The following is a 12,875-nucleotide window of genomic DNA, read 5'->3' on the forward strand; positions in this document are numbered from 1 at the left end:
TTGTGGTAGGAAATATGAAGTCAACATACCCCAAAGCATTGTGAAAATAGGGAAAGAGAGAATCCTGATTCTAGTCAGGTGGTCTCCGGATTTCTCTGGCTGCTGATTTTTGTAAGTTTGATTGTTTCAACTCATTTTGGAGATACTCATGTCTCCTTCTAATAATCGAATCCCCTTTGGTGTAAAGCTTGCTGGAACTGTGCTTCTGCCAACTGTGACCAGCCTTCCTGGTTAATATACCTGATATTTTAAACTAACTGTTCCTATGTTTGTGACATCCCTATAAATAGATATGGATTACATGTATAGATGAGAAAAGTTAGGATAAATCACCTGTCTCACTCCAAAGTCCACATTCTTTCCTCAGCTCCATATCAATGATTTTTGGAGGTATTTTTGGGCTTTTGAACTGTGGTGTTGGAGAAGACTCTTGAGAGTCCCTTGGACTGCAAGGAGATCCAACCAGTCAATCCTAAGGGAAATCAGTCCTGAATATTCATTGGAAGGACTGATGTTGAAGCTGAAATTCCAATACTTTTTTTTTTTTTTGCCCAGATGGCTCATTTATTAGCATTAAACACAGATCCTCTTCTTCCCCCATTCCAGGAAACCACATCCACAAAGTCCCAGGCCCCAGAAGCAGGCATCCTCTGCCCCATTTCTGAAACAAGCTCTCAGGCCTTGGTGGTAGCCTGAGCTGCTCCCAGGGTTGTGAGCTGCTGAATCTTCTGGCTCATCATTTCCATGACATCCTGTTTCATGGCGTGCTTCTCTTGCAGAGCTGGCTGGATTTTTTCCATTTGCTTGGTAAGGAAGTCTATCTTCCTCTTGAAGAAGTCCTTGGCATCCTCAGCTGTCTTCTCTACATAGTAGCCAGTTCCCACATCGATAAGCACATGTTCCACATCATGTATCTTCCCAGAGACATAATAGAACTCGTCAGTGGGACAAGTAATTCTTTCCCCTCATTGTTTTTCTTCAACATGTTCAGACAGTCCTTGGCTTCCACATACTTGGTCTGAACCACCTTGAGCTGGGCAATGGACGTGGACAAGAACTCTACTTCCTGGTCCAACTGGTTCTTGAGCATTTCTAGCTGCAGCAAATTTAGCTCGGTGATGTTAACTGACTGTGCCATGTTGGGAAGGAGGGCTTATGAAACTCCAATACTTTGGCCACCTGATTATGAAGAACTGACACATTTGAAAAGACCCTGATGCTGGGAAAGATTGAAGGTGGGAGGAGAAGGGGACGACAGAGAATGAGATGGTTGGATGGCATCACCGACTCAATGGACATGACTTTGAGTAAACTCCAGGAGTTGGTGATGGACAGGGAGGCCTGGCGTGCTGCAGTCCATGGGGTCACAGAGTCGGACATGACTGAGCATGTTCTCTCAACACTATAATGATGCAACCAATTGATCACAGGCTAAGAAGACTGATTGTCCTAAAGTGCTACAGTAGTTGAGGTGGAGGAATTCATCTGTAGATGAAACTTGTGAAGCTCCCCAAATGACTGAGTCATGCCAAATGCTCTTCTCTCTTTAATGAAGATGCTAAATGCTCACATTCCTGCACAAAACCATGCAGAAAATAAGAAAGTTGCAATGGAGCTCCAGTTTCCAGACTCCAGGCTGTTCCTCTTTCTATTGAAATACACTGTTCTCTGGTGGTTTCATTTCAGCCCAATGAGAATTCAGAAGACTATGATGTTTACTCAGTATACAGTGAGTCAGGTGAAGGAGTGAGTTAAGCAACAAGAAAACAGGATCCAGAGACTGATGTGATGGGACGCAAAGAGCTGTGTTGGATTGGGTGTCAGGATCTGAGGCAGGCAAGTTTGACCAATGAATAAGTAACTGGCAAATTTCAAGGTAGGCCAATAATCAATGCTAGAGACTGGATGGAGTTGTTGGGATGCTATGCTGAGCTGTGGGTAGAAGAGGACACTATTCACAAGGAAGACTGGCCAGAGCAATGTAAGGTTTCCAACTTGAAGAAAATAGGATTTTGGTTAGATTGTGAAGATTCAGACCAGGATATGGGAAAATAAGGCACTGATAGAGTTGTTAGGGCTAAGAAACAGGCAAGGTTTTATTGCTAATAGTGAAGGTCCTAATTTAATTTCAATGGTTGGATTCCCAAGAAGTAAATTGCTAATCCTTTACCCTAGCTGCTCTCCTAGATCAGAGAAATCTAACCCAGTGCTGTCCAGTCAAACATTCTGTGATCATGGAAAAGTTCTTTTTTGTTCAATTGGCACTTACCATGTGTGACAAATGAAGTGTTAATTAATGAAATTAAATGTAAAATTCTGCTTCTCAGCTCTAGTAGGTATGTTTCGGCTGCTCTGTGGTCACATGAAGTTAGTGGCTATGATATTAGAAGCCAAGGAATTCAATGCTGACAACTTCCAATACTGATAACCTTACATTTTATTTCTGAGTTCTCAATCCATATCTTCAGTCCTCTTGTATTAAATTTCCTATCAGGCGCTTTTCTCCTAGAGTTCACAATACCACTATGCCTACATTTCAAAATGTAACTCATTTCATTGCCCCAAGTTTATCTTTTCCTTGCCTTGGGAAGAGTTGCCATTGACTGGCCAGTTATTTAAGCCAGACATTACATTGAGATGATTCTCCTTCTAATTTCCCCAAGTCAGCAATTTATCAAAACCTAGATATTTTCTCTACTAATTCTTTTCTTGAATTCCATCACTAACTCAAGATGCACAAACTGGATTTAGAAAAGACAGAGGGCCCAGAGATCAAGTTGCCAATATCTGTTGGATCATAGAAAAAGCAAGAGAGTTTCAGAAAAAAACATCTACTTCTGGTTCATTGACTACATTAAGGTCTTTGACTAGGTGGATCACAACAAACTGTGGAAAATTCTTAAAGAGATGAGAATACCAGACCACTTTACCTGTCTCCTGAGGAACCTGAATGCATGTCAAGAAGCAAGTTAGAACCATACATGGAACAATGGACTGGTTCAAAATTTGGAAAGGAATATGTCAAGGCTGTATATTGTCTCCCTGTTAATTTAAATTATATTCAGAGTACATCATGAGAAATGCCAGGCTGTATGAAGCACAAGCTGAAATCAAGATTGCTAAGAGAAATATCAATAACCTCAGATATGCAGATGACACTACTTTAATGGCAGAAAAGTGAAGATGGACTAAAGAGCCTCTGATGAGAGTGAAATAGAAGAGTGAAAAAAAACTGGCTTACAACTGAGCATTCGAAAAACTAAGATCATGGCATCCAGTCCCATCACTTCATGACAAATAGATGAGGAAAAGTGGAAACAGTGACAAATTTTCTTTTCTTGGGCTCCAAAACACTGTAAGTTGTGGTTGCATCCAGAAAACTAAAAGATGTTTGCTTCTAGGAAGAAAAACTATGACAAACCTAGAAAGTGTATTAAGAAACAAAGACTTCACTTTTCCTGACAAAGATCATATAGTCAAAGCTACGGTTTTTCCAGTAGTCATTTATGAATGTGAGAGTTGGACCATAAAGAAGGCTGAGTGCTGAAGAATTGATGCTTTCGAGTTGTGGTGCTGAAGACTCTTGGGAGTCCCTTGGACTGCAAGGAGATCAAACCAGTCAGCCCTAAAGAAAATCAACCCTGAATATTCATTGGAAGGACTGATGCTGAAGCTGAAGCTCCAATAGTGTGGCCACCTGATGCGAAGAGCTGACTCATTGGAAAAGCCCCTGATGTTGGGAAAGATTGAGGGCAGGAGGGGAAGGGGACGACAGAGGATGGGATGGTTAGATAGAATCATGGACTCAATGGAAATGAGTTTGAGCAGACTCTGGGAGATAGTGGAGGACAGGGAAGCCTGGCGTGCTACAGTTCATGGGGTCGCACAGAGTCAGACATGACTTAGCAACTGAACAAGTGAGCAGCGTGCCGTCTTGCAGCCACTGCCTTGATATTTAGTTCCTCTAAATATCTTGTCCCTGATTCCTTGAAAAATACAATCTCTTGAGTCTTGCCTCATAGTTTTGCTTTTATTCAGGCAGTCTTCTCTCATGGTTAATTATTTCATTTTGGTACTTATTCTGAAAAGCAGATCCCACCCTCTTGTAAGTCCTTTTGAAAAATAGTCTTTTATACAAGCTTGAATTCATTTATATTTGACATCAGGCACACGAGTTATTTGACGTCCAGTAATAGGAGCTACAAATGTGAGACTTTTAATCCTCATAACTAAGGGCAGTTACAAGATTCTGAGAGAGTCTCAAGTTCCAAGATATTAGTGGAAACCACAGTGGAGACCAGGGAGTGAGTCAGGGGCGTTTGTAGCAATTTAATTTTAATTGTGACCCTCCAAAATCCCTGAGGGCTTTTATCAATACCCCTTCCCCAGATTACTGACCAAATCTTCAGGATGGGAACCAGGAATCTGCATTGTTAAAGAACTTCCCAAGTGATTTGTGTTCACAATCAGTTGAAGGAAACTTTAAAACTTTGACACCTTCATTTGAATCCTCTTTATTGAATCTGCCAGTGTTTCAAATTATGCATTTCAATATTAACAGAATTGAGCCATGCAATTTAAAATTTTAATCTCTAAACATTTGAATCCAAGCATTAATTTCCAGCTCACACCCCCCCTTCTTTGAACATGACCTTTATTTCAATAGTAATGAAGTTTATGAAACACACTTCATTTTCCTGATTTACTATAACATAGCTAAATTCATGTTGCAAATGATTACACTGTGGCTACATATTAAATCTTTAATAAACAGATGCAAGTGAAATTACTAGGTCTTCTTCAATCAACCAGTTAAAAACATAGATAATGGAAGTAAAATTTCCTGTCAAATTTCTCCTTATTATGACTCAACAGAGTTTGTCATCTCCACAAAATATCCAGGCACAGATAAAAAGAAGTTGATTAGGAAAGTGAGGGCTATGTCTTCATTGAATCAGGTTAATTGTTAGATATCTGATGGCAAATGAAGAGATTGGAAGGTTTTCCTTCGGAATAGATTGGTTGTTTTGGCTCATTATAGGCACAGCCTCAGGCTACCTAAAATGACTGATGAATTCCAGTATATGCTTTGGCTCTGAATATATTTTTTCCTTATTCCATATCACTTGCCAACATGGTAGGCAGTGAAATGCAATGGGGAAAATATGAGGCCAAATAACACAACAAAATACCGGAACACCTCTTGAGGTCAATTTCGAATCCATAAAGTGCCTGTTAACATTTTCCAATATTGACTCCAAAGAATGCTAGTAATCATTATAGTATTTCTAAATTGCTTTCAGAGTAGATGGAGAAGGACGAAAGTGAGAAACAACAAAAAAATGTTTGTGGAGACATATTTTCTGGTAAGAAGCTGAAGTCCAGAAATGCAATCTCCAGCAATTATACAGAGGAGAGAGGACAATACAATGATGGAACTTGATCTATGTGCCAGCATTTTACATCAATTCCTCTTTTATATAATTTCACTTTTATTTACTTTTGGCTGCACTGGGCCTTCGTTGCGGTGCAGGTTTTTCTCACCCTCAGCTGCAGGGTGAGGACGTCTCACTGTGATGGCGTCTCTTGTTGCAGAGTATGTGTTCTAGAGAGTTCGGGCTTCAGTAATTGAGGCAAGCAGCCTCAGCAGTGGGGACTCCCAAGATCTGGAGCGCAGGCTCAGTAGCCGTATCACGTGGGCTTAGTTGCTGGGTAGCATGTGAGATCTTCCCGGATCAGGGATGGAACCAGTGTCTCCTGTAGGGGCAGGCAGAATCTTTACCACTTAGCCACCAGGGAAGACCTATATCGATTCTTTTATTTAATCCTCATGCACTTTGCGAAAAAGCTGCTATGACTCATTTTGCAGATGAGAAAGCTGAGGTTTCGAGACCATACGAAACTTGCTCATAACTTCAGATTTAGGTTGTCTGATCATGGCTCAGATGCCAGTCTTGATCAGGACTGCCAAATCCAGTCCTTACCTTCGATTCCATTATCTCCTAAAATCAAGTGCTTCACTTTTAAAAGGTGTTGTTTTCTCATTAAACCAGCTAACAATCTAGTGGGAATGGAAAGGGTGATTTTTATATTTCCTTAACTGAAAGAAGGAACAAATAGAAGTCTTTCTTCTTTGCTCTTTCTCTGAGAAGGAACTGTTTATACTGAATTTATGTACTGAATTTATTATTACCTTCAAGCTTACGTATATGAGATATATGCTGTATATATCTTACCATGTTCACACCATTGTATTAGCCTGCCTCAAAAAGGAGCAGAATTTGGAGTTAAAAGACATGGATGGTTGTGCACCTAAAACTAACACAACCTAGCAAATCAACTATAATTCAACAATGTTTACAATTTGACAACATATATAATTCAATAATGTATATGAAACTATTTGTCACTCAGTTGTGTCCAACTCTTTGTGACCTCCAGGGACTGTAGCCCACCAGGCTCCTCTGTCCATGGGATTCTCCAGGCAAGAATACTGGAGTGGTGTGCCACTCCCTTCCTCAGGGGATCTTCCCCACCCAGGGATCGAAGCCAGGTCTCCTGCATTGCAGGCAGATTCTTTACCAGCTGAGCCACAATATATAAAGACGTGTAAACAAACAAACAAAAGAGACCTGGATGTGAATCTCAGTTCTGTCTCCTACTGTTTTGTTTTGTACTATTTCGTTTCCCAAACTGGCTGTGGGTCACAGTGGTGGTACCTGGAACTGTCACGTTGACTAGGTTCTAAGACTGGGTGGGGAGCTAGGCTGGAAGAACCACCATTTAGCCAAGAGGGTAGTAGAAGCTGTGTCTCAGCAAGGATGGTCTCTTCTGAATTGTTTCTTCTGAGGCAATGTTTTCCTTTGACGTGCCTTTGGACCTATCCATTATAGCTTCTTTATGCCATGGAATGACCTGGCTACTCTATCCATCACCTTTGTTGGCAGAGAACACTGGCTTCTTCTGACAGGAAGAGCTTGGCACTGCTTTTGCCTTCATACCTGGCTAGGACTCTTAGCTTTGGATACCTTCCCAAATTTTTCTTTAAAAAAAAATAAAGGTTCAGTAAAGTATGTTCCATCACCATGGTAATATTTTGAACCAAATATTCAACGTAAATGTGTTGCTTCTTTAACTGGTTAATTTGAGAAGAATTTTATCCAAAATATTTTAAGCAAGAAATCTTATCTAGTTATTGATCACATGTGTGTGGGTGTTAGTCACTCAGTTGTGTCTAACTCTTTGTGACTCCATGGACTGTAGCCCACCAGTCTCCTCTGTCGATAAAATTTTTCAGGCAAGAATACTGGAGTGGGTAGCCATTCCCTTCTCCAGGGGATCTTCCCGACCCAGGGATGGAACCAAGGTCTCCTGCATTGCAGGCAGATTCTTTACTGTCTGAGCCACCAGGGAAGCCTGCTTATCATACAAATAAAATTTAATTTTTTCAGGTATTAATATATAAATGAAAACAACTGACATGTATTAGGAAACGACTGCGCGCTAGGTACTGTGCTTAAAATATTATGTAAGTTTCCTAGGGCCATCCAAACAAAGTTCCACAGACTGAGTGCCTTAAACAACAGAAATGTATTTTATTACAATTCTGGAGGCAGGAATCTCTGGATCAGGGTTAGCAGAGTAGATTTCTTCTGAGGTCTCTTTCTCCTGCTTGTAGATGGCCATCTTCTGCCTGCATCTTCATGCGTGTCTCTATTTGAATGTGCCTATTTCCTAAACTCTTCTTACAAGCACACAAATCAGATTGGATGAGGGCCTACCCTAATGACCTCATTTTAATGTAATCATTTCCTTAAAGATCTTACAAATATACATATGTTTAGAGGTATTGGGGGTCAGAAATTCAACGTATAAATTTTGGGGAAACACAGTCATTTACATGACTTATTTTGTATAATGAACTGCGAATTTTGAATAATTATTCACATTTTAGAATGAGAGCAAAGATGTCAAGGATCCTTCCCAAGGTCAAATAGCTGACTAATGATGGGAATAGGATTTAAAACGAGGTCTTGGAAATGTCCAAGCTCTTTGCTTTTTCCGTCCTCTGTCATATCTTCCTTCCAGGTGTTCTATCTGCAACATATTAACATTTGTCTCTTTCTGAGCAAGGGGGCTAGCTGATTCATTGCAATTTTTGCTATAGACTGATAAGGTCTTGCTCGTGATGTTAAATTTTGCCTGAATAGTGGACATCTCTTTTCAGGCACCATGTAGCAATTCTCTAAACTGGTTTGATAGAATTTGATGTACATGGAGGTTAGGAGAGTGTTTTGTTCATTTTCACAGAATTCTAAGTAGTTTTATGTGAGACAGCAGTTTCCAACGGAAATGGTATTAAGCCGTGGAGTGGCTCACCATCTAAGTCACTTCTAGGGGTTAACAAAAATCCACAGACTGGGTGGCATGAACAACAGATATTTGTTTCTCACAGTTTTTGAGGCTAAATTCTATGATGAAGGTGCTGCTGGTAGATCTGATGTCTGGTGAGAGCTCTCCTCCTGGTTTTCGGATGGCCATCTTTTCATCGTATCCTCACACGGCCTAAAGAGAGAGAAAGTAAGCTCTCTCATGCCTCTTCTTATATGGGCGCTAATTTCATCAAGAGAGCTCCATGCTCATGACCAAATTATCTCCAAAGACCTCACCTTCCAATATTATCACATCGGGATTATGGTTTCAATGTATAACCTTTGGGTTCCCTGATGGCTCAGTCGGTAAAGAATATTTCTACAATGCAAGAGACACTGGAGATGTGGATTTGGTCCCTGGGTCAGGAAGATCCCCTGAAGAAGGAAATGGCAACCCCCTCCAGTATTCTTGCCTGAAAAGTCCCATGGACAGAGGAGCCTAGCGGGTTGCAAAGAGTTGCATGCAACAAGCACAATTAACTTGGCCAGGATAGCAACTCCCAGAATATAATTTAAAGTCCAAACTCCCACATCCCAACGTCGTTGGGCTCCCCAGGTGGCACTAGTGATGACGAATCTGCCTGCCAATGCAGGAGATGCAAGAGACTTGGGTTCGATCCCTGGCCCAAGAAGTCCTCCTGGAGTAGGTAATGGCAACCCACTCCGGTATTCTTGCCTGGGAAATTCCATGGAGAGTGGAGCCTGGTGAACTACAGTCCTTGGGGTCACAAAGAGTCAGACATGACAGAGCCACTGAACACAGACACAATCATTCATTCCATGGAACTCAAGAAGAAGGAATGCCTTTCATAGACATGTAGTATCACACTTTCACATGGGCTGCCTTAACTGATATGACAAAAAGCTTCTGAGATGGAAAACTCTTGTGTCCATATGACTATGTCAGTTTGCACTATTTCCCCTTATAAGCTTCTCAATGCATAGTCAGACCTGGCTTGAAAATGGCTGTAAGACAAATCAGAGGATGATCATACTAAGACTTGAAGGAAACAAAAAAACTAATGGACATAGTATATGGACATGACTGAGTACACATGTTCTGGTGCGTCCCAGGTGGTGCAGTCGTGAAGTGTCTGCCCACCAGTGCGAGCAGACCCAAGAGACGTGAGTTTTGTCCTTGGGTTGGAAAGATCCTGTTCACAAGACAAAATGTCTCTGCTCTGGAGATTTTGGAATGAACCCACTGTCATTCACCTTCCCCTTTTAAATGCTCACATCAGAATTTGATCCCAAGGTAATTGGACCAATTTTTTTTTTTAACGAAAAACTCTTTTGCTCACTCTCAAAAAGATTAAAAAATGCCTCTACTTACCTTTTTAACAGACACTTGTGGGGAATCAAACAAATAAAAAAAACAAAATGTAAAGATGGTCAGAAGAGTAATTTCAAAGTTTGTTAGAGTAATAGCTAAGTTGACATATTGATGCAATAGACTAAAAGGCAGCATTCTGAAAGTTTCAATGAAGTAAAATTGGAAGGAAGCACAAAGATATTAACAATGTTTAGCCTGATATACAGGATTCTTGAAAGTAAAAAAAAATAGTTTATAAATTTATGTTTTCTAAGTTCTAAAATTTGATTATATATTTATTAAGAAACCAGAACAAAAATTTAAGTTAATATGAAATCAGTTCCAGGGAATGGTTTCCATTAACATGGCAGCATCTTTGGAATAATCTATAACAAGCAGGGGGATGGACTTTGAAGGAAAGTGATATTATCTGCCGAGCACATTCTACTCACCTGACATTCTAGTCCCTTACCCAGGTTTTGACTTATTATTTTTCTCCAAAACTTTGTAAACAAAAAGCAGCCCTAACCTCTGGGTGGGGGATGCTGTGTGTGGGGGTGCCTGGGGCAACCATATTTTGGCCTTCTGATCAAAAACTCTAGTGCAAATATGAATCATTTTTGTAGCATCAGAGTCTAGTACTGTGCTTAACACATTGTCAATATTGAATCATATTTGTGGATTATGAAAAATTGTTCCTCTCACAAATAGTGTACTGTTAGTCTGAGAATTCTATACATTGTTTTGAGGATTTGCCCAAATGGGTAGCCATTCCCTTCTCTAGGGAATCTTCCCAACCTAGTGATCAAAACTGTGTCTCCCACCTTGCAGGCAGATTCTTTACCAACTGAGCCACCAGGGAAGCAAATCACAACTCAATATGTTATAAATATTTGTGTTGCATAGAAGGCTTCCCTGGTGGCTCAAATGTTAAAGAATCTGCCTGCAAGGCGGGAGACCCAGGTTTGATCCCTGGATTGAGAAGATCCCCTGGAGAAGGAAAGTGCTGTATAGAATGTATTTTGTTGAAATTTCCTTTGCAGAGTGAGAGTCCCCAGCTAGTCATCTTACTGACCTCATGACCGCTGGCAAGTCATCTCACTGATGTTTTATTAAATTAAAAATAATGTGGGGACATCTAACACTGGAATGATACAGGTAGTATTACAGATGGTTTGAGTCGACTGCTTCTTGGTAAACCTGACTGACTGCAGGCATTTTGGGGAAATCATGAGCCTTTCAGAAAAGAGATATTTAGCAATCATTATAACACCTAGAAATGATAAAGGATGTGTTAATGCCAAGACCTGACCCTTCTTAATGACAGAAAAAGTTGTGCCTGGTTGCAAAACCCACCTATTGCCTCTCAAATATTCTACCACAGTAGAAAGCAGCACACTAGATTTGAGGGTCAAGTGTAATCTAAAATATAAAGAAATACTTTTGACATTGGCTAATTCACAACCATTTCAAAAAGTTCTAGGAAAGGACAGCAAAATCTTGATAAACTTACAAAGTGATTTTCTCAACACATTCTTCAAATATTTCATCATTCTTTTAAAGATGCTCTTAAAGGCAGATAAAAGAGAGATCAAGGTATATGTGCCCAGAGGTCACAGTGAAGCAATATCAATACTATTAATACCCGAGGAAAGGAGCCCTAGACACCCAGGTCAATAAAAGAACTAGCCCTTTGTTTTAGAGTCTCCAAGGTTTATAGAGACACTGCCATCTAGTGGACAGAGTAAGAATTTTATAATAGATCAAATTCTGAAACAATTTTTTTTGTTTATAAAATATGATTATTCACATTTCTTAAAAAAAAGAAAAAAAGGTAAGCTATCTCTTAAGTGAGTTCCATGTATATGCATTTTGTGATTTTTATCGTTTTAAAATCAATGTTTTGCAGATGAGAAAACTGAGTTTTAGGTTGACAAAATACCTTGTCCAGCAGTATATGCCTCTAAATGGCAGGATTGTGTTCCTGCTAAGTTTGGTTGACATTCAGACAATGACTGAATAACATTTGCTTCAAAACACAAAACTTGTGCTGGTATTAAATGTAGAGAATCAGTGGGTTCACTGTCCAGAGCTAGAATTTCATTTTTGGCTCTGCCTGTGATCTGTATATGATTTTACAAAGTTCATTTAATTTCTATATTGTTTGGTGTTATCCTTACATAACAAGTGAATATTAAAGAAGAACCTGCATTTAAGCACTCTATCAATTCTAAAGGTTTGAGTCTATTGTTATAATTGCAAATATCTCTATTTTAGGTTCATGTTTTGTGTAAACACAAACAGAAATTCAATAGAAGAAGGTATGAGACGATTGTGAGATTAAATGGGGAGAAAGATAGGAATCAGATGGAGAATCTGACTCCGTTAACTCTAATTAAGAATTCCCCAGTTCCAACACTACTTTTGCCAGGAGAATTCCCCAGATAAAGAAATAAGGACCTATGTCCATGCACATTGGGTATTAGAAGGCAAATCCCTCTGCCCCTTCCCCAAACAGACCTGCAGTTTTTTTGTGGTCATTCACAAGAGTCGAAGATTCTTTTGAAGTATATGAAGTAAATGGGTGGGGGTTTAGATTATTTTTTAAGATTTTAGAATTCTCATATTCTTATGTATTACAGCTTTCACTCTTTCCTTTTCATCTCTTTTTCAGATCACATCCCTTCAAAAAAGTATTACTGACTAGACAAAGATTTTCTGATTCAAGATTCTCAGAAAGTACTTCTCTAAACATTCCCTTGGCTAGGGAGTTAAGGAAAAGATAGATAAAAGAACACTCCTAAAAGATCAGTCATAGGTAGTATTACGATAAATACTTCTTGCAACACAGAGATGAAGGATAACATAGATTAGAATTCAATAGGTAAGAATTAAATAGAAATTCCTTGAGTTCAAATTCAGTATCTTCCTTTTACTTAGCTGTATGATCTTGGGCAAGTTATATAGTCTATCCATGCTTCAGTTTCTTGGTTTATTAAACAGTTAATACCTACTTCATAAGTTTGTTGTAAGACCTAAATGTATTAATATGCATAAAGTGCTTAGAATAGGACCTGACCCTTTATAGATGCTATTTAAGAGCTAGTTATTTCCTTCTTGTGCTACTAAAA

At 39.5% G+C, this 12,875-nt stretch overlaps 1 pseudogene; it reads right to left on the minus strand.

Annotated features, from left to right (window-relative positions):
* Positions 1-535: 535 nt before the first annotated feature.
* Positions 536-1,141, minus strand: LOC122696146 (annotated as a pseudogene).
* Between the last annotated feature and the right edge of the window lie 11,734 nt (positions 1,142-12,875).

This window comes from Cervus elaphus, chromosome 6 (genome assembly GCF_910594005.1).
Source record: "Cervus elaphus chromosome 6, mCerEla1.1, whole genome shotgun sequence".
NCBI classification, from domain to species: domain Eukaryota; kingdom Metazoa; phylum Chordata; class Mammalia; order Artiodactyla; family Cervidae; genus Cervus; species Cervus elaphus.